Source organism: Pleurodeles waltl, chromosome 7 (genome assembly GCF_031143425.1).
Source record: "Pleurodeles waltl isolate 20211129_DDA chromosome 7, aPleWal1.hap1.20221129, whole genome shotgun sequence".
Lineage (NCBI taxonomy): Eukaryota > Metazoa > Chordata > Amphibia > Caudata > Salamandridae > Pleurodeles > Pleurodeles waltl.
The window spans coordinates 1,116,704,480-1,116,728,957 of NC_090446.1; positions in this window are offsets into that span (position 1 = coordinate 1,116,704,480).

Genomic DNA, 24,478 nt, shown 5'->3' on the forward strand with positions numbered 1-24,478 from the left:
GACAGTAATCCTGTGTACTGCATGATCTGCAGCTGCTCCGGCTTCTGTGCACTTTTCCAAGGATTCCTTTGTGCACAGCCTAGCCTGGGTCCCCAGCACTCCATCTTGCATTTACCAACTCGCTGAGTTGGACTCCGACATCGTGGAACCCTCCTTTGTGACTCTGAGTCGACCGCTGTCCTCAATTCTTCTAAGTGCCTGTTCCGGTACTTCTGCAGGTGCCGCCTGCTTCTGTGGGGGCTCCCTGAGTTGCTGAGCGCTCCCTCTGTCTCCTCCTCCAAGGGGCGACATCCTGGTCCTTCCAGAGCCCCAGCAGCACCCAAAATCCTCAAGCACGACTCTTGTAGTTAGCAAGACTTGTTTGCGGTATTTCTGCGTGGAAACACTCCTGCATCCTTCAGCACGCCGTGGGACATCTTCTGACCAAAGGAGAAGTTCCTGGCACCTTACGTTGTTGCAGAATCTTCAGCTTTTCCTTTAGAGGTCCTCAGGGCCAGGAATCCGTCTTCAGTGCTTTCATAGAAGTTATGGTTCTTGCAGAATCCCCTATTACGACTATACTGTCTTTCTGGGTAGTAGGGTAACTTTACTCCTACTTTTCAGGGTCTTGGGATGGGGTATTTTGGACACCCCTGCTGTTTTCTCACAGTCCCAGTGACCCTCTACAACTTCCCATAGACCTGGGGTCCATTCGTGATTCACATTTCACTTTTGGAGTACATGGTTTGTGTTGCCCCTAGGCCTATGTCTACCTATTGCATTCTATTGTGATTCTACATTGTTTGCACTATTTTTCTAACTGTTACTTACCTGTTTTGGGTTTGTGTACATATAATTTGTGTATATTACTTACCTCCTAAGTGAGGGTATCCTCTGAGATACTTTTGGCATATTGTCACTAAAATAAAGTACCTTTATTTTTAGTAACTCTGAGTATTGTGTTTTCTTCTGATATTGTGCTATGTGATATAAGTAGTATAGTAGAAGCTTTGCATGTCTCCTAGGTCAGCCTAAACTGCTTTGCCATAGCTACCTCTAACAGCCTAAGCTGCTAGAAACACCTCTATTCTACTAATAAGGGATAACTGGACCTGGCACAAGGTGTACGTACCACAAGGTACCTACTATAAACCAGGCCAGCATCCTACAGAGACTGACGCAAACAATGTAGATACATCAAGGTAGGAATATGTCAGAGGCTAACCCTTCAAACGCCCTTTGGCTAAATTTTGCAGAGAATTAGCTCCCCAGTTTTTTCAACAACACTCTACTACACACATTCTAATAACTACAGTTCTTCGTGCCGTCACAGTCATTATGTCACATGACATACTTACACTCAAGAAAAGTAGGTATTGATGAGATCTTCCCACAAGTCAGCTCCTTCCTCTTCATCACTGTCATCCTCACTTGGCATTTCAGGAGGCTCACCCGGTGGCACTGTGGGCTGCCCCTCTTCTGGAATATATGGGATATATTCCTCCGCAGGGCAATTTTGTGGATCATGTAGCATGCCACAGTGATCTGACACACGCTTCTGAGTGAGCACAGGAGGGCTTCACCAGTCCGGTCCAGACATCTACATCTGGCCTTCAGGAGCTCAAAAGCCCACTCCACTACCCAACTGTTCTTCCATGGGCCTCATTGAAGCGGACTTCCCCTGGCGTAGTTGGATTCCTTTTTGACGTCAATAACCAAGGACGGTTTGGAGATGAAAAGTCTCCTGTTAAGGAATGGGACATACGTGGAACAATGTGTCCATCTTATCAGAATTGTGGCACCAGACATTGCACACACACAAACAGGACACATGTGCTTACCACCCAGCCAGACCCTCTCTGGGTACAGTTGTGACATCAGCTTTGGGATAGTGCTGTTCCGCATAATGAATGAATCGTGGACTGAACCCGGATAACAGGCATAGAACTGTGAAATGTATAGATCCGCCAAATAAACACCTTGCACGCTGATGGAATGGAAATTCTTTCTGTTGCAATAGACTTGTTCATTGGCATGCGGTGAGACCAAGCTAACATGTGTGCCACCAATAGCCCCCACCACATGTGGGAGGCATGCAAAACCTTAAAAGTCAGCCTTCACTAAATCCTGATGTCAAGGAAACTGGATGTAGCTGTCCAGGTTTTTCAACATTGCTGAGAGGACATCCTTCAAAACCAGACTGAACATTGGTTGGGACATGCCAGCTGACAGGGTGACTGCATGTTGGAAGGACCCTGTGGCTAGGAAGTGTAATACTGACATGACTTGTACAATGGGTGGTGTGCTGGTTGGATAACTAATAGCTGGCATTAGATCTGGCCCCAACTGACGACATACGTCCACTATTGTTTGCTTGTTCTGGTGTCAGTACATGATAATATGGCATTCCTTCATGGTCTGAAGGTCCAGCAATGGACGGAAGACAGGTGGTTGATGTATCCTCCCTCTCCAAGGGTACCTATATATGACAAGAAATGAGTTCTAACATGTGTCCCCAGCTACATACATGATGCATGTCAATGATAACACGTGACAAGTAATTTTAGATGGGTAAGACATGGCAACCAGTACACATCACAGCTGCTAATAACACAAAAGTAACATGTGACCCCCCCACTGTTTGCCACACATGTGTTCACAACATGTATCTGGACCAAACTCAAATATGTGCATCACAAATGCCCCTCGAAATGTGACTGGATAACACGACTGCAGAAATGACCTTTGACAGGCTGGACTGTATCGTACAGTAAAATGCCATCTGTGCCCTGAAACATATCACAATGGTGTCTGAGTAGGAGAACCTACATAACAGGACAGAATAAGTATGTTTGTGTGCTCAAAACAACAATTTCGGAGGTGTGACGCAGTTTTTGAAGCTCAATACCAAATTTCAGGTCTCTAAAATGGTGTCTGCCAGACCTACTCCACTGGACATTAGGAACCGTCTGCGACCGCTGGCAGAAGCCGTCATGACAGTAGGTGGTTGCAATCACGGCGGACACTACCTTAGGCTAACGTTAATGCTAGTGGAGGTCGCGGGCCAATGTCTGTGTCTGCCGTGGTGATGACCGCATATGTAGTGGACGTGACTGCCATGTTCTGCAGAATCACTCACTTGACTTATGACACTGTCCCAGCAAGACCTCCACTACCGGGCTGCTGTGTAACGCCTCTGGGAGCAATCATGCCACATCCAGCAGTTGATAGGGCCCCTGCCTTCTCTCCAGAGGAGATGGAGAGGCCTGTAGCTGAGACCCTACCCCTGTATAGACAGTTCTACAGTGCAGCAGAGGAGCAGGTAAATACCTCATGTGCACAGTTCTCTCTGAACTTCACCATGCTTTCCCCTCCTATAGGCTAGAATGTGGCCATAAGTGCCAGGTTGCCTGTGCATGGGCCTGTAGGTGCAGTCTTTGTGACATTAATGGGAGGGTCAATGTGCAGGTATTGGTGGCCACTGCCATGTGTTGAGTTCATTCAGATTGTGGTGTGTGGGATTTTGGGCTTCATAGATCCTCCTTGTGTTGGATGCACATAGCTAGGTGAGTAGACATTACTGCCATCCACTGACCTTTCTAACCTCAGGATTGTTGTATATGTCAGACAACATGTATATGCATGACAGCATGAGCTGAGTATGAATGTTGTATGAGTCAGTTGTGAGGTCTGTGAGCAATATATATGGTGTCACAAAGATTTCTTCACACACCTGCCCTTGCTAGACTGTTGTTTGGAAGGCATATCATGGCTCTCTCAGCCTTTCAGCTTTCCACACACACCACATGTCAATTTGCTGTTGTACTGTCATGCATGGAAGCTATGGGAATGTAGTGTCATGTAGGATCTGTCTTCTCATCTTGCAGAGACCAGGGCCTGCCACAGGTATCTCCCAGTATGGGTCTTAGTCTAGGCTGAGGTGGAGTCACTGTGGCTATACAACTGTGGCCCTGTGCCTACTTCCTGTACACCAGCAGATCCTGTCACATGGGCAATACGAGTCTCTGGCGTAAATTCCTGCCCAAAAGGCCTCATTGCTTTGATTAGATTAGAAATCGGTTCAGAGGTGAGTCACTGATCTAGTCCACATGTGCACTTAGAACATTGTCAATGTGTGTCTTTGACTCATGGCAGGTCCCTTAATCCCACAGCCTGTTGTCACCTTCACACAGGTCATATTACTCCTGTGCAGGCTTATTGCATACATGACATTCCGACAGTGCAGACAGTGTGTTGATTCCTGGGAGGCCATGATATCTGACTCAGTAGCTTGGTCACATAGCAGAAACTGTACAATGCATGCCTATGTTTGTTGGATGCCATCTCTGTAGGAAGTACACATATGTCCAAAAGCGTGTTATGTCATACAGGTACATAACACAGAACCATACCCCCTGAAGTGGCATGAGTCTGCATTTGTTCAGCCACATGTCCACACCTGGACAGGGTAGACACTTTCTGTACTCACCATGCCAGTCCCCTCAATGCTACACATGTGTGATGTTTGAGTTTGTACTCTGGCAGTAGCCTGTAAGGACTGTATGCAGAGAATCATTCTCAGAGAGTGTGAATGTGTAGCCCATTCATGCCTAAGGAGTTTACCATTCAGAAGCCACAGAGGTGTGATGTGTCACACAGTGGCTCACATCTCAGTCAGGTTGCTAGAGAGCATGTTCCACATGATGTAAGTAAGCTTGCTTAGCCAGTACAGGCCCTGAGCAGAGTGGTGGGTTGGTCTGCAGATTGGGAAATCTATGTCTGTAGTTATGGACCTGTACTTATTGGCTTGTATGTGTCACACCTGGAGAGTATTGCCTAATAGGAAAGTTCTAGCTTGATGTTACTGACATGTATGTGACTCAACCATCTCTGATGTGACTTGTGAACATAGGTGGTCATTACAACCCTGGCGGTCGGTGTTAAACCGCCAACAAGCCGGCGGAAAAAAAATTGGAATCACGACCATGGCGGAAACCGCCAACATAGACAGCCACTTTAACACTCCGACCGCCAAGGCGGTACAAACAAACACCGCGGCGGTAACCACCAACAGACAGGCGGAGGGCAATGTACCGCCCACAAAATTACAACAGTCCAATCCGCCACCTTTTCCAGGGCGAATTCACCGCAAACAAAAACACGGCGGAAACAGGACTTGGAAGGGAAAATGCTCACCTCCACACACCCCACGAGGAATCAGGACGCCATGGAACCCGAGCTCCAGATACTGCCAGCCTTTATTTTCCTGCTTCTCTACCAGGAACAACAAAGATGGCAGCGAAGACCACGGTGAGTACTGCACCTACGACACAGGGGCGGGGGGAGGGAAAAGAGTGAGACACACACGCAACACGCAACACCCCCATCCCCACCCTCACCCACGACAACACACACACTAATACATCATGATACATTAGAGTTACACCCCCTAGCCCCCCCCTGGAAGAATGCAAGGACTAAAGGAAATGAGTCGAATCATAGTAATATATTCAAATACATGAATCAAAAATATATACATATATAAAGATATTCACACCTTAAACAAATACATATACCTAGAATACAAGTCCAAGGGATTCTACCATCATAGTCCGTGGACCACTGGGCCCAAAATGCATGGGCGAGGCCCACACTCAATACCCGAACAAGACGGAGAGAACACTGCTGGGGCATCAGATAGAATAGAAATAAAACAGGCACCTCAGGGGGAAGGGAAGGTGGGGCACCTCAGCCGGATGAGTGCACGACGCCAGATCCACGAGGGGGCTCCATGCCCACTGCTTTATCCTGGGGAGTGCAAAGCCACAGTGTCTCAAGTCTCTCCATTGGGTGGTTTGCCCACTGCTTTATCCTGGGAAGTGCAAAGCCACGGTTTCTCAAGTCTCTCCATTGGGTGGTTTGCCCACTGCTTTATCCTGGGGAGTGCAAAGCCACAGTCTCTCAAGTCACTCCAGTGGGTGGTTTGCCCACTGCTTTATCCAGGGAAGTGCAAAGCCACAGTCTCTCAAGTCTCTCCAGTGGGTGGGTTGCCCACTGCTTTATCCAGGGGAGTGCAAAGCCACAGTTTGTCAAGTCTCTCCAGTGGGTGGGTTGCCCACTGCTTTATCCAGGGGAGTGCAAAGCCACAGTCTCTCAAGTCTCTCCAGTGGGTGGGTTGCCCACTGCTTTATCCAGGGGAGTGCAAAGCCATTGTCTCTCAAGTCTCTCCAGTGGGTGGTTTGCCCATTGCTTTATCCAGGGGAGTGCAAAGCCACAGTCTCTCAAGTCTCTACAGTGGGTGGGTTGCCCACTGCAGCATCCTGGGGAGTACAAAGCCACAGTCTCTCAAGTGGATAACAGTCTCCACTGGTCATGGAGGAGGCAGGGTGCCCAGAGTGCAGCGTGAACACTAGCTCGACACAGAACCGGCACTGTCAATGGTCCAGCGGAGCTTGACAGGAAGGGCCCAGCGGAGCGGTGCTTGAGACGGCGGGCCCAGCAGAGCGGTGCTTGACAGGAGGGCCCAGCGGAGCGGTGCTTGACAGGAAGGGCCCAGCGAAGCGGTGCTTGACAGGAAGGGCCTACCGGAGCGGTGCTTGAGAGGAAGGGCCCAGCGGAGCGGTGCTTGAGACGGCGGGGCCCAGCAGGGCGGTGCTTGACAGGAGGGCCCAGCGGAGCGGTGCTTGAGACGGCGGGGCCCAGCGGAGCGGTGCTTGAGATGAGGGCCCAGCGGAGCGGTGCTTGACAGGAGGGCCCAGCGGAGCGGTGCTTGACAGGAGGGCCCAGCGGAGCGGTGCTTGACAGGAAGGGCCCAGCGGAGCGGTGCTTGAGATGAGGGCCCAGCGGAGCGGTGCTTGACAGGAGGGCCCAGCGGAGCGGTGCTTGACAGGAAGGGCCCAGCAGAGCGGTGCTTGAGATGGAATGGCCCAGCGGAGCGGTGCTTGACAGGAAGGGCCCAGCGAAGCGGTGCTTGACAGGAAGGGCCCAGCAGAGCGGTGCTTGAGACGGCGGGGCCCAGCGGAGCGGTGCTTGACAGGAGGGCCCAGCGGAGCGGTGCTTGAGACGGCGGGGCCCAGCGGAGCGGTGCTTGAGATGAGGGCCCAGCGGAGCGGTGCTTGACAGGAGGGCCCAGCGGAGCGGTGCTTGACAGGAAGGGCCCAGCGGAGCGGTGCTTGAGATGAGGGCCCAGCAGAGCGGTGCTTGAGACGGCGGGGCCCAGCGGAGCGGTGCTTGACAGGAAGGGCCCAGCGAAGCGGTGCTTGAGACGGTGGGGCCCAGCGGAGCGGTGCTTGACAGGAAGGACCCAGCGAAGCATGCTTGACAGGAAGGGCCCAGCGGAGCGGTGCTTGAGATGAGGGCCCAGCGGAGCGGTGCTTGACAGGAAGGGCCCAGCAGAGCGGTGCTTGAGACGGCGGGGCCCAGCGGAGCGGTGCTTGACAGGAAGGGCCCAGCGAAGCGGTGCTTGACAGGAAGGGCCCAGCGGAGCGGTGCTTGAGATGAGGGCCCAGCGGAGCGGTGCTTGACAGGAGGGCCCAGCGGAGCGGTGCTTGACAGGAAGGGCCCAGCAGAGCAGTGCTTGAGATGAGGTCCCAGCAGAGCGGTGCTTGACATGAGGGCCCAGCGGAGCGGTGCTCCTCACGGCGGGGCCCTGTTCAGCGGTGCCTTTCTTCACGGCGGGGCCCTGTTCAGCGGTGCCTTTCTTCACGGCGGGGCCCTGTTCAGCGGTGCCTGTCTTCACGGCGGGGCCCTGTTCAGCGGTGCCTTTCTTCACGGCGGGGCCCTGTTCAGCGGTGCCTTTCTTCACGGCGGGGCCCTGTACAGCGGTGCCTGTCTTCACGGCGGGGCCCTGTTCAGCGGTGCCTGTCTTCACGGCGGGGCCCTGTTCAGCGGTGCCTTTCTTCACGGCGGGGCCCTGTTCAGCGGTGCCTTTCTTCACGGCGGGGCCCTGTTCAGCGGTGCCTGTCTTCACGGCGGGGCCCTGTTCAGCGGTACCTGTCTTCACGGCGGGGCCCTGTTCAGCGGTGCCTTTCTTCACGGCGGGGCCCTGTTCAGCGGTGCCTTTCTTCACGGCGGGGCCCTGTTCAGCGGTGCCTGTCTTCACGGCGGGGCCCTGTTCAGCGGTGCCTTTCTTCACGGCGGGGCCCTGTTCAGCGGTGCCTGTCTTCACGGCGGGGCCCTGTTCAGCGGTGCCTGTCTTCACGGCGGGGCCCTGTTCAGCGGTGCCTGTCTTCACTGCGGGGCCCTGTTCAGCGGTGCCTTTCTTCACGGCGGGGCCCTGTTCAGCGGTGCCTGTCTTCACGTCGGGGCCCTGTTCAGCGGTGCCTGTCTTCACGGCGGGGCCCTGTTCAGCGGTGCCTTTCTTCACGGCAGGGCCCTGTTCAGCAGTGCCTGAATTCTCTATCAAGGGAGCCAGACCTGGCCAGGACTCCCTGCTTAGTCGCCCTCCGACCGTGCAGTTGCTGGACCCTCCTGTGACGGAGTCCTGGGCCCGTGGGTGTCCTCCGTCACACCCGGGATGGGGCTTGTGGGGCCCTCCTGGTCCGCGCCCCTGCTGGCTGACTTCTCCGCCCTGCTGCCCTTGCCCTCCTTCGATGAGGCTCTCTGGCCCTTGCCTCCCCTTGATGTTGTGGCAGGTGACGGGCCACAACTTTGCTCCTTGGGGGCAGCCGTGTCAGCCTTCTCACGGCGGGCCTTGGTCTTACGGGTTCTCTTTCCAGGGGGGGGCTGGCTGTCCCCTTGCTGCTGGCCGATGTATCGGTGCTGGGAAAGGGTGGACTCCAAAACCCGTGCACAATGGTCAGACTTGATGCTGGGCTGGTGGTGGCTGAGGTGCTCTTCGGACTCTTACCAGATGGAGGGGGTGGGTCAGGTGGTGCAAAGAGGTCAAGTTTGGAGAGGAAAAGCTTTTTAGGAGCAATGGGAAGGGTAGGTGCAGTGGGTATGGGAGTGGAGGGAGAGGATGTGGTTGTAGGAGAGGCAGGTGTGCTGTCTATGGGTGCAGGTGCTTGTGACGTAGGCTGTCGTCTGGTGGTTGGCTGTTGTGTGGGTGGCTGCCTGCGTTTGTGTGTTTTGGAAGAGGGTGTGACAGACACAGTGGGAGAGGACACAGGGGACGTGTAAATGGCAGTGGGGGTGGTGACTGCACGTACGGGAGGGTGTGCTGGTGATGGAAGTACTGGCTTATGGTGGTGTGCATGCAGGTGTGAGTGGAGACGTCACAGGGAGGGAGGAGGGAGACGAGGAGGAGGGGGACACAGAGGTGGTAGTGACTGTTGCCATGTCTGCATCTGGATGTTGTTTGTGTGAATGCTTGTGGGATCTGTGGTGCTTATGTCTGGATGAGCTGCCCTTGGGTGTTGAGGTGTGTGCAGGCTGGTCTGATGGTGTGGATGGGATAGGCTGAGGAACAGGAGACTGGGAGACGGTGGAGGCAGTTAGAAGAGGGAGGCTGGAAACAGGGACAATGGCTGCCGTCAGTGCTGAGGCCAGAACATTGAACGATCGTTGATGGGCAGCCTGACCCGAATGAATGCCCTCCAGGTATGCATTGCTCAGATGCACCTCCCTCTCTACCCCCTGGATGGCATTCAAAAGGGTAGACTGCCCAACAATGATGGTCTGTAGGAGGTCAATGACCTCCTCACTGAGGGCAGCAGGGGTAACTGGGGCAGGGCCTGAGGTGCCTGGGGCGAAGGAGATGCCCGCCTTCTTGGGCGAGCGGGCACGGAGCGAAGGCTGAGGGGCTGCTGGGAGGGCGGAGCTGGTGCGCTGGGTGGCGGCTGTACCTGTTGTGGCGGGGGGCACGGATGTTGCCGCCACCGCTAGGGAGCTCCCTGCCGAGGACGTGTCAGTGTCGCTGGTGTCACCACGGGTCCCCGTTGTGGAGCTCCCCTCACCCTCCGTATCACTGGTGACCTCGGTGTCTGTAGCATGGCCCACGGGGCCTTGTGAGTTGCAGCTCCCTCGTGCTCCGATGCCAATTCTCCTCCGCCTGATGATGCTAATGCACACATGCACAAGAAGATAAAGAAAAAGGGTGGGGGGAGAAATAAAGACAGGTTGAGTGCATGCATTGCCAACACCGTTGTCGGAGAGGACAGACACAGGAGCCTCCTGCACTACGCCGTGCAATCGGGGTACACTACTCAGTACTTGTGACTAGGCCTACAGGTCTATGGACAACATATGCACACATGGGTGATGCTGGACCATGGATTGCTGTACTTGGCACCCTACAGAGGTGGGAGGCGGGGGCACAGGGCCATGCCTAAAGGAGGGGACTACACTACAGAAAGCGCCCTGGCCTAATGTCACCCACAGCCCTCCTCCCCCACCCAGACACCTCCACTGTGCGTAAATATAGCAGAATGTGCTGGTACTCACCACCTTGTGTCTGCTGTGATGTCCTCACGCGCCCATCCAAATCAGGGTAGGCCATCACCAGGATCCGGGACATCAGGGGGGTCAATTGGCGGCTGGCACCCCTCCTACGTTGGGAGGCCATCCCCAGCAGTGACTCGGCGGTCTTCCTGGTCCCGCGGCGGATGTCCTCCCACCTCTTTCGGCAGTGGGTGCCCCGTCTGTTGTGGACCCCCAGGGCCCGGACTTCCTTGGCGATGGCACGCCAAATGTCGACTTTCTGATGGGCGCTGACCTATTTGACATGTACAGGGTTGGAAAGGAAAAATCACAATTTTTCGGCATGTTAGATGTGATTGCCCCTCCCTCCCCAACCTTGCCATGTGGCACATGCTCTCATCTGTCGTGCCTTGCACTCCTCATTCGCTCCCCACCCCACCATCTTACATCCCCCATACACAACCCAGACATAGCCCATTCAAAGTGCACCCAGTGTACTTACCTGTTGGTCTGGAGGACCGTAGAGTAGCGCATACTGGGGCAGGACCCCATCCACAAGTTTCTCCAACTCTTCTGAAGTGAAGGCAGGGGCCCTTTGCCCAGTCGCAGCAGCCATTGTCTCTTCCAGACCGAGGTCACAGCAGCACTTGCAGTATAGGTCCTCTCCTGTGGATGATCAGGTCTCGAGTGATTAAGCAGATAGAAAATGGCGGTCACGCCCGCGGCGGTGCGTACCGCCGCGGTGCGTGCCGCGACCGGCGGCGCACATCGTCATTGGCTAATGAAACCCATAGGGTTCAATGTTAACCAATGCGGCTTCGCACCGCGGTCTTCGACCGCCTACCGCCACGGTGTGCCACGCCAGCGCATTGACCTCACATCCCACTGTCACACTTCTCAGGTCAGGCAGCCGCCATTACAAGGGCCCACATGGCTTAATTACTACTGCGTCACACAGGCCTAGGCCTTGCATTGCCACTCATACAAGCCTTTCAATGCATAGCGATTCGTGTACTGTGCAAGCTGTGTGAACGTACCTGTGGGTTGCTTGACTCTGTACTCCATGTTGTCCTTCCTAGGCACCGTCCGCTGGGACTTGCGAGGAGAAGGATGAATCCTCCCGTGTACCGAACGCTGGTGGACCTGTCGACAATGGAAGAACGACATATTATTCTTCGATACCGACTTGACCGAGCCACTATACATGAACTGTGTGCCCATCTGGAGCCAGACCTTATGTCCCCCATCCGCCAACCCACAGGAATTCCCCCTCTGGTGCAGGTTCTGTCAGTACTCCATTTTTTGGCAAGTGGGTCTTTTCAGACAACAGTGGCCATGTCATCAGGGATGTCTCAGCCTATGTTTTCCAAGGTGTTGTCCAGAGTGTTGTCTGCCCTGATGAAATACATGCGGAGCTACATTGTTTTCCCTGAGGAGGGTGATTTGGCCACTGTGAAGGGTGATTTCTATGCCCTTGGACATATCCCCAACATCATTGGTGCCATTGATGGGACCCATGTGGCTTTAGTACCCCCAAAAGACAATGAGCAGGTGTACAGAAATAGGAAAAATTACCATTCTATGAATGTCCAGGTGGTCTGTTTGGCTGACCAGTACATCTCCCATCTAAATCCCAAGTTCCCTGGGTCAGTGCATGACGCGTATGTCATGCGAAATAGCAGCATCCCTTATTTGATGGAACAGCTACAGAGACACCGTGTGTGGCTAATAGGTGACTCTGGTTACCCTAACCTGCCTTGGCTATTGACCCCAGTGAGGAATCCCAGGACAAGGGCAGAGGAATGGTACAATGAGGCCCATGGGCGAACTAGGAGGATTATAGAACGGACCTTCGGGCTCCTGAAGGCCAGGTTTAGGTGCCTGCATATGACAGGTGGATCCCTAATGTACTCACCAAAGAAGGTGTGCCATCTCATTGTGGCCTGCTGCATGCTTCACAATCTTGCATTGCGACGCCAGGTGCCTTTCCTGCAGGAGGATGGTCCAGATGGTGGTGTTGTAGCAGCTGTGGAGCCTGTGGAGAGTGAAGAGGAGGAAGACGACGTGGACGACACGGACAACAGGGATACAGTTATACAACAGTATTTTCAGTAGCACACAGGTAAGAATCACCCATGCCATTTTACATTTACTTACAGTCCCCGCCTCTCTACTGTCTGTGTTTCCCCCCAGTTCCTTTTAACTGATTTTTGACTTTCCCTTCCCTTTTAAGAGCTGTATGACCCACAGCGTGACTTCTGCTTTGTTTGCCCATGGACTAATGCTTATTGACATTGGTATGTTGTCATCACAATGTAACTGAACATTATTGCACCGTTATGTGCAATACATTTGTTAAGAATAGAAGCAGACTCCTGATTTTTGTAGTGCAATTGGTGATTTATTTTAAGTGCTGCATATAGGTCCATGATAGTTAAATGGTGATGGGTGGGGGTGGCAGAGTCCAGTTCTCAGTCTCACAGGTGCATTGTCCAAATGCCTGTGGAAGGATGGAGCAGGGGCTGTTTAAGGTTTGACAGGGTGACAATGTGGGACAGTGGGATGACATCAGGGGGTATCTCATGCTGGCGGTGGTCTTGGCATCCTACTCTGTCTTCTTGTGTGATCTCAGGTTCCGCTTGCGGGGTGGTTGATCTTCAGCAGGAGGTGGGGTTCTGGTGGCCTGTCGTTGTGTGGGGGCCTCCTGTCCACTAGCGCCGGCGGAGGTGGTAGGCTGTTCGTGGTCCGGGCTAGTGACAGGGGCCCTTTGGGGTGCCACATGGTCCCGCAATGTGGTGACTATCTGGTTGAGGGCCAGGACGATGGTCCCCATTGCGGAACCAATGTTCCTGAGTTCGTCTCTGAACCCCATGTACCGTTCCTCCTGCTGTGCCTGGATTTCCTGGAACCTGGCCAGTACCGTCGTCATCGTCTCCTGGGAGTGGTGGTATGCTCCCATGATGGTGGTGAGGGCCTCTTGGAGAGTGGGTTCCCTGGGCCGGTCCCCCCCCTCTCGCACAGCAGCCCTCCCAGTTCCCCTGTTTCCCCGGGCCTCTGTCCCCTGGACGGTGTGCCCACTACCACTGCCCCCAGGTCCCTGTTGTTGTTGGGGTGGTGGGTCAGCCTGGGTGCCCTGTAGTGGCGGACACACCGCTGATTGACGCGTCCTGGAGACAGAGGCATGGGCCCGCTGGGTGGGAGCTGTGCTGGTATTCCCAGAGGGGGTTGGGTCTGCTGTGGCCTGTGTCTGTGTGTGGGGAACCGACTGTCCAGAGGTCCCCGATGGTCCGGGCTGGTCATCAGGTTCTAGGTCGACAGAGCTGCTGTCATCACTGGGGGCCTGTTCTGGGGGTGGGATGGACAAATCTGGACCCTCCTGGCCGGTGTGTTGGCGTTCGTGCCCTGCAGGGGTGAAAGAGTATGGTTATTTCTTCTGTGTGTGCCATGGCGTGCGATTTGTGGGTGCCCTTGTCCCCCAGTGCTGGCATTCCCTTGTGGGAGGAGTTATGAGGGTGGTCTGTGGGGGGGGGTGGGTATGTGCAGTGGTCATGCTTAGGTGATGGGTGTCCATGGTTTGTGTTGGCATTCAGAGATTGGTGTTGTGTTGGGTGGGTTGTGCTGGTGAGACATTGGCAGGGAGGATGTGTGCTGGGGGGCTGGGGGTGAGGGTGGGGGTGTGGGTTGGCATGCTGGTGGGTGGGGGGGTGAAGTAGTTGAGATTAGACTTACCAGAGTCCATTCCTCCGCCTACTCCAGCGAGGCCCTCAGGATGCAGGATGTTCAAGACCTCTTGCTCCCATGCTGTGAATTCGGGTGGAGTGGGGGGGGGGTCCGCCACCAGTCTTCTGCACAGCGATGTTGTGTCTTGACACCATCGACCGCACCTTCCCCCGTAGGTCGTTCCAGCGCTTTCGGATGTCTTCCCGATTTCTGGGATGCTGTCCCACAGCGTTGACCCTGTCGACGATCCTTTGCCATAGCTCCGCCTTCCTGGCTATTGTGGTGTGCTGCACCTGTGTGCCGAAGAGCCGGGGCTCTACCCTAATTATTTCCTCCACCATGACCCTGAGTTCTTGGTCCGAGAACCTGGGGTGTCTTTGGGGTGCCATGGGGTGGTGTGGATGAGGTGTGGGGTGGTGTTTGTGGTGATGTGAGTGGTGGTGTGTGGTGATGTGTGCGTAGATGTGGTGTGGGTGATGATGTTGGGTTCCTGTGTGTGTTGTGGTTTGCGTTCCCTGTGCTCTCTCTCTGTGTATTGCGCCTTGTCTCTGAATTTCGATTTGGGGGGGTTTGTGGGTAATGTGGGTGTGTGTTTTATATGGTGATGGGTGTGTGGGAGTGTTGTGTGTATGTGTATCAGGTGTGTGTATTTTGAATTGTCCAATGTGGCTGTGTTTTGTATGGGTGTGTGTATTTTGACCGCGGCGGTGTGTACCGCCAATGGAATACTACGGTTGAAAGACCGCCGCGTGGATTCGTGGGTCGTAATGGCATGGGCGTGTTTGTGTTGGCGTGACGGTGGAGGTTTGGTCATCTCCAGTTTATCGCTGACCGCTGATGAGGCGGCCTTCTGTGGATGTCGGGTTTTCGGCGGTTTGGCAGTTGTGGGTCAGAATGACCGTGGCGGTTTACCGCGGCGGTAGAATGGCGGTCTTCTGACCGGCGGTAAGAGCCTTTTACCGCCGAGGTCAGAATGACCCCCTATGTGCCCAGAGTGCTTCATCCTGCCAAGGACTGAAGTAGTGGATGTCATTCTCCACTGGTTCTGGAGGGGGCTTTGTGCCCAGAGTGCTTCATCCTGCTAAGGACTGAGGTAGTGGATGTCATTCTCCACTGGTTTTGGAGTGGGCTTTGTGCCCAGAGTGCTTCATCCTGCTCGTGGCGGCCTCAGTAGCGTCGGAATCTTTGGCACTCACTGGCCTGCGGTGCTTGTTGCGGCGGTGTCCTGTTCAGCGGTGCTGGCGGTGTCCTGTTCAGCGGTACTGGTGGCGGCGGTGTCCTGTTCAGCGGTGCTGGTGGCGGCGGTGTCCTTGGCAGTGGTGCTGGTGGCAGCGGTGTCCTGTTCAGCGTTGCTGGTGGCGGCGGTGTCCTTGGCAGCGGTGCTGGTGGCAGCGGTGTCCTTGGCAGCGGTGCTTGTTGCGGCGGTGTCCTGTTCAGCTGTGCTGGTGGCGGCGGTGTCCTTGGCAGCAATGCTGGTGGCGGCGGTGTCCTGTTCAGCGGTGCTGGTGGCGGCGGTGTCATTGGCAGCGCTGCTGGTGGTGGCGGTGTCCTTAGCAGTGGTGCTTGTTGCGGTCTTGTCCGCCGTGCAGGTTTTCCCAGACTTGCCGGTTTTACTGTGCCCCTTCTCCACCCTGGATGGTGGCGCAGCTGTCTCCACACTCCCAACTGTACCCCTGGGAGCAGCTTTGGTGGCTGATTTTTTTCCTCTCTCCCGCAGGGCACTGGCCAACTTTTTCTGCTTTTGAGGTGGGGGACTGTCCGTGCTCTGGCTCCTTGCCACACTGACTGCCCTGCTGCCTGGCGCACTCCAGAAGTCGGTTACTACTGACACCACTGTCCCTGCAGATGTTGTGGCTGAGGCACTGGGTTGGTAACTGGAGAGGCGGGCCCTAGGAGACTGAAGGGGTGGGGGAGGTGAGGGAAAGAGTTCAAGGTTGACAGGAAACGTTTTTTGGGCACACTGGGACGGGTAGATGGAGGTGGTTTGGGAGTGGAGGAAGAGGTAGTGGTTGTAGGAGGTGTACATTTGCTGACTTTGGGTGAAGGGGCATGGGCTGGAGGCTGTCGTGAGGTGGATGGCTGTTGAGTGGGTGTGTGGCTGCGTTTGTGTACCATGGGAGGTGGGCTCACAGACACACTGGGAGAGGACACAGGGGATGTGTGAATGGTAGTGGGGGTGGTGACTGTCCCTGAGCGGGGTGTGGTGGTGGGTATGCTGGTGATGGAGGTAGTGGCTGAGGATGTAGTGCATGCAGGTGTGAGTGGAGAAGAGACATGGAGGGAGGAGGGAGACGAGGAAGAGGGGGACACAGTGGAGGCAGTGGATGTTGGTATGTCTGTATGTGTATGATGTTTGCGTGAGTGCCTGTGGGATGTGTGGTGCTTATGTTTGCCTGAGCTTCCCTTGTGTGTTGAGGTGTGTGCATGCTGGTCTGATGGTGTGCTTGGGATAGGCTGAGGTACAGGGGTTTGGGTCTGGGTGGAGGAAGTTGGAGGGGGGAGGCTAAAGACAGGGACAATGGCTGCCATCAGTGCTGAGGCCAGAGTCTGAAAAGCTTGCTGTTGGGCTGCGTGACCAGAATGAATGCCCTCCAGGTATGCATTGGTTTGTTGCAACTGCCTCTCTACACCCTGGATGGCATTCAAAATGGTAGACTGCCCAACAGTGAGGGACCTGAGGAGGTCTATGGCCTCCTCACTGAGGGCAGCAGGGGTGACAGGGGCAGGGGCTGAGGTGCCTGGGGCAAAGGAGATGTCCACCCTCCTGGGTGAGCGGCCACGGGGCAAACGCTGACCGGCTGCTGGGAGGGCGGTGCTGGTAGAGGGGGTGGCGGCTGTACCTGTAGATGCAGGGGGCACAGATAGGACCGCCACCGCAAGGGAGCTCCCATCAGAAGAGGAGTCCATGTCGCTGGTCTCAGCTCCTGTCCCCGTCGTGGAGCTCCCCTTGCCCTCCGTCCCATTGGTGAATTCAGACTCCGTTGTGTCGCCCTCCAAGGCCATGTGGGATGCAGCTCCCTCCTGCTCCTGTGCCACTGCTCCTCCGCCTGATGATGCTAATACACACAAGAACAGGGAGACCACAAAAAGGGGGGGAAGACAGAAGAAAGACATGTTGAGTGCATGCAATACCACTACAGTTGGCGGACACTACAGACACAGAAGCCCCCTGCACTACGCTGTGCACTTGGAGTTCCCTAATCAATCACAGGTACATGGGTTACAAGGCTCTGCCCGATTGCTGCACACATGGATGTCACAAGAGCCTGACTAGGTGTAGTTGGCTCTGTACAAAGGTGAGGTGGGGTGCCACAGGGCCTGCCTTCAGAAGGGACCTTGCCTACTAAACTCGCCTGGCCTAGGGGAACCCACAGCCCACCTCCCCCACCCAGACACCTACAATGCGCGCTGAATCAGCTGAATGAGAGTGTACTCACCCCCTTGTGGCTGCTGTGATGCCCTCAAGCGTCCATCCAACTCCCAGCACGCCACCGCCAGGATCCGGAACATCAGGGGGGTCATGGTGCGATGGGCACACCTCCCACGTTGGGAGGCCATCCCCAGCTGGGCCTCTGCCGTCTTCTTGCTCAAGCGGCGAATGTCCTCCCATCTTTTCCGGCAGTGGGTGCTCCGTCTGTGGTAGACCCCCAGGGTCCGGACTTCCTTGGCGATGGCACACCAAATATCCTTCTTCTGGTGGGCTCTGACCTACAGGAATAGTACAGGGGAAAAGAAGAAGATATAACCGTCCGCACCGTCACAGTCATTGGCCCGCATCCCTACCCTTGCCATGACGCACATGCACTCACCGTCGTTTCATGCACGCCTCATTCTCCCCCCCTATCTTTCATCCACACCACTGCAAACAGCCATTGCCCATACAGCATGCTCAAAGTGTACTCACCTGTTTGTCTGGAGGACCGTAGAGTAGCGTGTACTGGGGGAGGACCCCATCCACTAGTTTCTTCAGCTCCTCCGTGCTGAAGGCAGCGGCCCTTTCCCTAGACACACGAGCCATTGTTTCTTCCAGACTGAGGTCACAGCAGCACTTGCAGTGTAGGTCCTCTCCAGTCGAAGATCAGGTATCAAGTGATTGAACAGAGAGAAAATGGCGGTCACGTCCACGGCGGTGCGCACCGTCACCGTCGGCGTACATCGTCATTGGCTCCTGGGACCCATAGGGTCCAATGTTAACCAATCCAGGATTGCGCTGCGGTCTTCGGCCGCCTACCGCGACGGTGTACAACACCAGCGCAGTTACCTCATATCCCCTTGTCCCACTTTACAGGTCAGGCAGCCGCCATTTCAGGGGCCCACCTGGCATTATTTTGGACTGCGTCACACATATCTAGGCCTTGCTTCAACACTAATACAGCCATATGTCGATTTGCAAACATTTTCCAATTAAGTTGTGTTTACGTACCTCAGAGTTGGTTGACTCTCTGCTCGCTGTTCTCCTCAATAGGCAACGTCTGCTGGGGCAGCTGAGGAGATGGCGGCATCTTCCGGTTTATAGACCGCTGGTGGACCTGTCGACAATGGAGGAGCGACATGTGATCATCACATACAGACTTGATCGTACCACAATCCTGGAACTGTGTGCCCAGTTGGAGCCAGACCTGATGTCAGCTATCTGCCATCCCACAGGAATCCCCCCTCTAGTGCAGGTGCTGTCAGTACTCCATTTCCTAGCAAGTGGGTCTTTTCAAACAACAGTGGCCATAGCATCAGGGATGTCCCAGCCTATGTTTTCCAACGTGTTGTCCAGAGTGTCGTCTGCCCTGCTGAAACACATGCGGAGCTACGTCGTTTTCCCTCAGGTGGAGGATTTGCCTATAGTGAAAGGTGACTTCTATGCCCTGGGACATATCCCCAGCATCATAGGTGCCATTGATGGGACACATGTGGCCTTGGTCCCCCCTTGCAGGAGTGAACAGGTGTACAGAAACCGGAAGAGTTACCATTAGATGAATGTGCAGATGGTGTGTTTGGCCGACCAGTACATCTCCCATGTGAATGCCAAATTTCCTGGCTCAGTGCATGACTCTTACATTCTGAGGAATAGCAGCATCCTTATGTGATGGGGCAACTCCAGAGGCACCGTGTGTGGCTATTAGGTGAGGACATGGACCCTATACAGTGTGAATAGGTGTCTGGGGATGTCCCTATGAGTTAGTGTGTGTCTAACAGTTGTCCCTTGCCATTTGCAGGTGACTCCGGTTACCCCAACCTGTCATGGCTACTGACCCCTGTCAGGAATCCCAGGACAAGGGCAAAGGAACACTACAATGAGGCCCATGGGCGAACTAGGAGGATTATAGAGAGGACCTTCGGCCTCCTGAAGGCCAGGTTCCGGTGCCTCCATATGACAGGTGGTTCCCTATTCTACTCACCAAAGAAGGTATGCCAGATCATCGTGGTCTGCTGTATGCTTCACAACTTGGCTTTGCGACGACAGGTGCCTTTTCTGCCGGAGGATGGTCCAGATGGAGGTGTTGGGGCAGCTGTGGAGCCTGTGGACAGTGAAGACTAGGAAGCAGAAGAAGAGGACAGAAACAACAGGAACACGGTGATCCACCAATACTTCCAGTGAGACACAGGTAAGAAGACAACACAGCCTGCTACATCTGATTTAATTCTACTGCCTCTCACCTGTCTGTCATTTTCACCCAGTGTGTGGTCACTGAGGTGTCACTTGCCCTTACGATTTCACAGATGTGGGTCCCACTGTGTGACATCTGCTTTGTTTCTGCATGGACTAGAGCTGTGTGACATCGGTATGTTGACAATACAATGGACATTGCTATTTCCCTCAATTATTGCAAATACACAATTGTGAAAGCACAGACTGACTCCAGATTGTTTTGTGATTTAAGGGTGTTTATTTAAGTGGTAAATAGTGGAGGGGTTTGTAAAATGGTCAGGGGTGATGGAGGAATGTCCATGGCAGAGTCCAGTCTATTTGTCTCACAGGTGCATTGTCCAAAGGGGCATAGGAAGTGGAGCTGGGGCAGTTTAAGTATGGACAGGGTGACAAAGTGGGACAGAAGGATGACAAATCAGGGTGGTCTCATTTCTTGGTGGGGTCGTGGCATTGTTCTCTGTCTTTGTCCTGGATCTCAGGGACCGCTTGCAGGTGGTTCTTCATCTGCAGGGGGTAGGGTGCTGGTGTTGTCGTCCTGTGGCGGTGCCTCCTGTCCACTAGCGCCGGCGGAGGTGGTGGGCAGTTCATCGTCCAGGCTAGTGTCAGGGGCCCCTTGTTGTGCCACAGTGTCCCTCCTGGTGTTGACGAATTCCTTCAGCACCCCTACAATGGTGCCCAGGGAGGAATTGATGGATTTTAGTTCCTCCCTGAAGCCCTGATACTGTTCCTCCTGCAGCCGCCGAGTCTCCTGAAACTTGGCCAGTACCATTGCCATAGTCTCCTGGGAATGGTGGTAGGCTCCCATGATGTTGGAGAGGGCCTCATGGAGAGTGGGTTCCCTTGGCCTGTCTTCCCCCTGTCGCACAGCAGCCCTCCTAGTTCCCCTGTGTTCCTGGGCCTTTGTCCCCTGAACCGTGTGCCCACTGCCACTGACCCCAGGTCCCTGGTGTAGTTGGGGTGGTGGGTTAGCCTGGGTTCCCTTTAGTGGTGGTCACACTGCTGATTGACGTGTCCTGGGGACAGAGGTATGAGCCCCCTGGGTGGGTGCTGTGCTGCTGTTTCCAGAGGTGTGGAGCGCTGTAGTGGCCTGTGACAGTGTGAGGGGAACTGACTGTCCCGAGGTCCCAGATGGGCCGGGCTGGTCATCTAGATCCAGTTGGACAGAGCTGTTGTCATCACTGTGGGCCTCTTCTGTGGGTGGAGTGGACATGTCTGGACCCTCCTGTCCGGTTACGTTGGGTAGGGGTCCTGCAGGGGTGTAAAGGCATGATTATTGCATCTGTGTGTGCCATGGCGGGCAATGGGTGGGTGACCCTGTACCAAAGTGCTTGCCTTCCTGTTTATTACCTTGTGTGATAATGGTTTAGGGGGATGTATGGGTATGTGCAGTGGACATGCTTTGGTGATGGGTGTCCATGCTTTGGTGTTACATGCAGGGCTTGGGTTTCGGATGTGTGGTTTGTGATATTGGGTCATACGTGAGGAGTTGGTGTGATGGGGGTGAGGGCGAGGGTGGGGGTATGTGATGGCATGCAGGTGGGGTGGGGGGGATAAGGTAGTAAAAATTTGCCTTACCAGAGTCCATTCCTCCAGCTACTCCTGCGAGGCCCTGAGGATGCAGTATAGCCAAGACCTGCTCCTCCCATGTAGTGAGTTGTGGGGGAGGAGGTGGAGGTCCGCCGCCAGTCATCTGAACCGCAAGGTGGTGTCTTGAGACCACGGAACGCACCTTCCCCCGTAGGTTGTTACACCTCTTCCTGATGTCATCCCATGTTCTTGGGTGCTGTCCCACTGCGTTGACCCTGTCCACGATTCTTCGCCATAGCTCCATCTTCCTAGCTATGGTGGTGTGCTGCACCTGTGATCCGGATGATTTTCTCCACCATGACCCTGAGCTCCTCCTCAGAGAACCTGGGGTGTCTTTGCGGTGCCATGGGGTGGTGTGGTTGATGTGTGGGGTGGTGTGTGTTGTAATGTGTGGGGTGATATTTCAAGGTGTATTATGTGAGGTGCTTGGATGTTGTGTGAGTGATGGTGTAGGGTGCCTGTGGATGCTATTGTTCTTTCTGGTGGTGTCTCTCTCTGGCCTTCTGTCGCAATTGTTGACGTAGAGGTTGTTGGGTGATGTGGGAGTGTGTTTTATATTGTATTGGATGTGTGGGAGTGGTGTGTGTATGTGTATGTGTATCAGGTGTGTGTATTTCGATTTGTCCAATGTGGTAGTGTTTTGTAGATGTGTGTGTATTTTGAGCACGGCGGTGTGTACCACCAATGAAATACCGCGATTGAAGGACCGCTGAGTGGATTCGTGGGTCATGACAGTGTGGGCGTATTCCTGTTGGTGTGACGGTGGAGGTATTGTTATCGCCAGTTTATCACTGACCTTTGGTGTGGCGGACTTGTGTTGGTGTCTGGATTTTGGCAGATTCCGAGCTGTGGGTCATAATGACCATGGCGGAATTCTGCGGCCGCGGCGGTGTGTTGGCGGTCTTCTGCACGGCGGTAAGCGGCTTTTACCGCTAAAGTTGTAATGAGGGCCATAATCTCTCATTTTTTTTTTTGATCCTTGCAGGTCAATGCCCATCAAAAGAAGAGAATATGGAGAGCCATCGGCAAGAATGTGCAGACCCTGGGGGTTCACAGCCGGCAGAGCGCCCACTGCAGAAAAAGTTAGGATGACCTGACAAGCTTGGCCCGGAAGGTCACAGAAGATCAGCTGGGGCTGTCCTCCCAACGTGGGCGAGGTACCAATCGGACCATGACCCCCCTAATGCCCCACATTCTGGAAGTGGCCTATCCAGAGCTTGATGGGCGTTTGAAGGCAGCACAGCAGCCACCAGGGGGTGAGTATAGGGCATATTCCTGCCTGTCCCATTATCAAGTGATTGAGTCAGGTTCTCACAGCTCCCCCTGATGATTAGGGATGAGCCACATGTCACACAATGGATGAGTAATTATTTGTGTAGACATGTCATGTGTTGTACACGGATTTGCTTTGACTAGTGTCCCAGGGATCTAGGACACAACTGGGTGGTATCCACAAATCACTTGCTCTGCATTGGCGACAGATGGCTGTGCACATTGTTCAATCAAGTACTGTTTGTTGTTGTAGAAGGTGTCATTTCTATGCATCAGACCACTGCTCCTGAATGTTACAGGCCAAAGGTAAGAAGGTGATGGATCACTGTCCTCTGCCATGTATCGGGGTAAATGTGTATGTAGGCATCTGCCACCCAGAAGCTAGTTTTCTTCAGCATACGAAGGGTGCTGGTGCCGCACTGCAATCTGTAATGTGAAGGTGTCCAACAAACACGTAATAGGGCTTACATTGTTCTTTGGATGTAGCTATAGATCACTACTTTCCCTTGGTAAATCGGGAGTGATTTATGTGCCATCACTGTTGTAAATATTCCTTGTGCCTACATGTCAGCATGTGTCCCTTTCTCTTTAGAAAACATTTGTAAGCTGCACTTTCATGCATGGTCTACCTATGTTGATGGGATGATGCCTATATTCCCTTACATATGTGTATGGCAAACTGTTTGCGGACTAATACATTTACAATGGAGATACATTTCATGTTGTGCCTCATACAGAAGTGTGTGACCATTGTTTATCGACTGACTTATACCCTCACCTGTCATAGCATGTCATTTGGCATGTACATCTGCCGTAGCAATGAGGGACATGACAGACAGGCCTAGAGTTTAGAGCCACAATGTGAATACCTATGCCCTTGATGTGGCATCAGGGGGAAATGTGCACTGCACATGTGTAATGGTTATGGTTTGTGCTCTGACTGTTGGCATGCATCATGGAGTGACTTGCAGTTATATTGAAATCACATGTGTTTGGTTACAGTAATTCACCCACAGACAGACATCTGGGTTTGCATGGCCACAATGGGGGCAGTGATGTAGCTCCCCATTGGGCAACATGCTAAGGACCTTCTGCAAGTCCTTACAAATTTCTGTGTCTCCCCAACATGCAAAGTACTAATGGCTTCTACTGAGGCACCCAGAGTATGTCATTGTAAGGGGTGGCAGACATTAGGGGTGATTACCCTGGGGTTTTCTGATTTATTGTGTTGTGTATATTGGGCACACCTCTCCCTGACAAATTGCACATGATGTCTAGTACTCATTTCTATGCCACATGTGTGGCCTATCTGAGCAACAGTAATACTCCCTCCATGACTCTACTGGGACAAATATAACTTGGTGAAGTGTGCATTGTTGATATGTTTCCAGAGTGACATGGGTATTTCAATGTCACCGTCTCCAGGATATTGTACTATGGTCATCAACATGGCATGATTTTCCATTCTCATTGTTGGGTCTTCATGTATGTGACAAATAGCTGTCTGCATGACCTTGTGTGGGATCTGTGGAAATGCATTGTATGCCAACAGGTGAGTGAGGTCTGCTCCATGGGGAAAAGCTTTGAGGGTGATAGTGTCTCCTAATGGTTGAACGGTTATTGTGATTGCAAAACTTCACCCATGCAATTGTAGTTGTTTGAGATCCTGATTTTCCTGTGGTCAACTGTTGACAGTTCATATGGCATGCATGTATATGGTATGGCACATGCATGGGCCACTTAGGTTGAGTTTGATGCTGGGGCCTACTTGACATCATGGTAATGTTTGCTAATCAGAACTGTTGTTCAAGTGTGATCATGGACATGTGATGACCCTCTTCCTTTTTGTATTTGCAGCATCAGCACTGGAAAGCAAAGGGACCGAGCACAGCTAGGTGGGAAAGCATCTGGTCACGT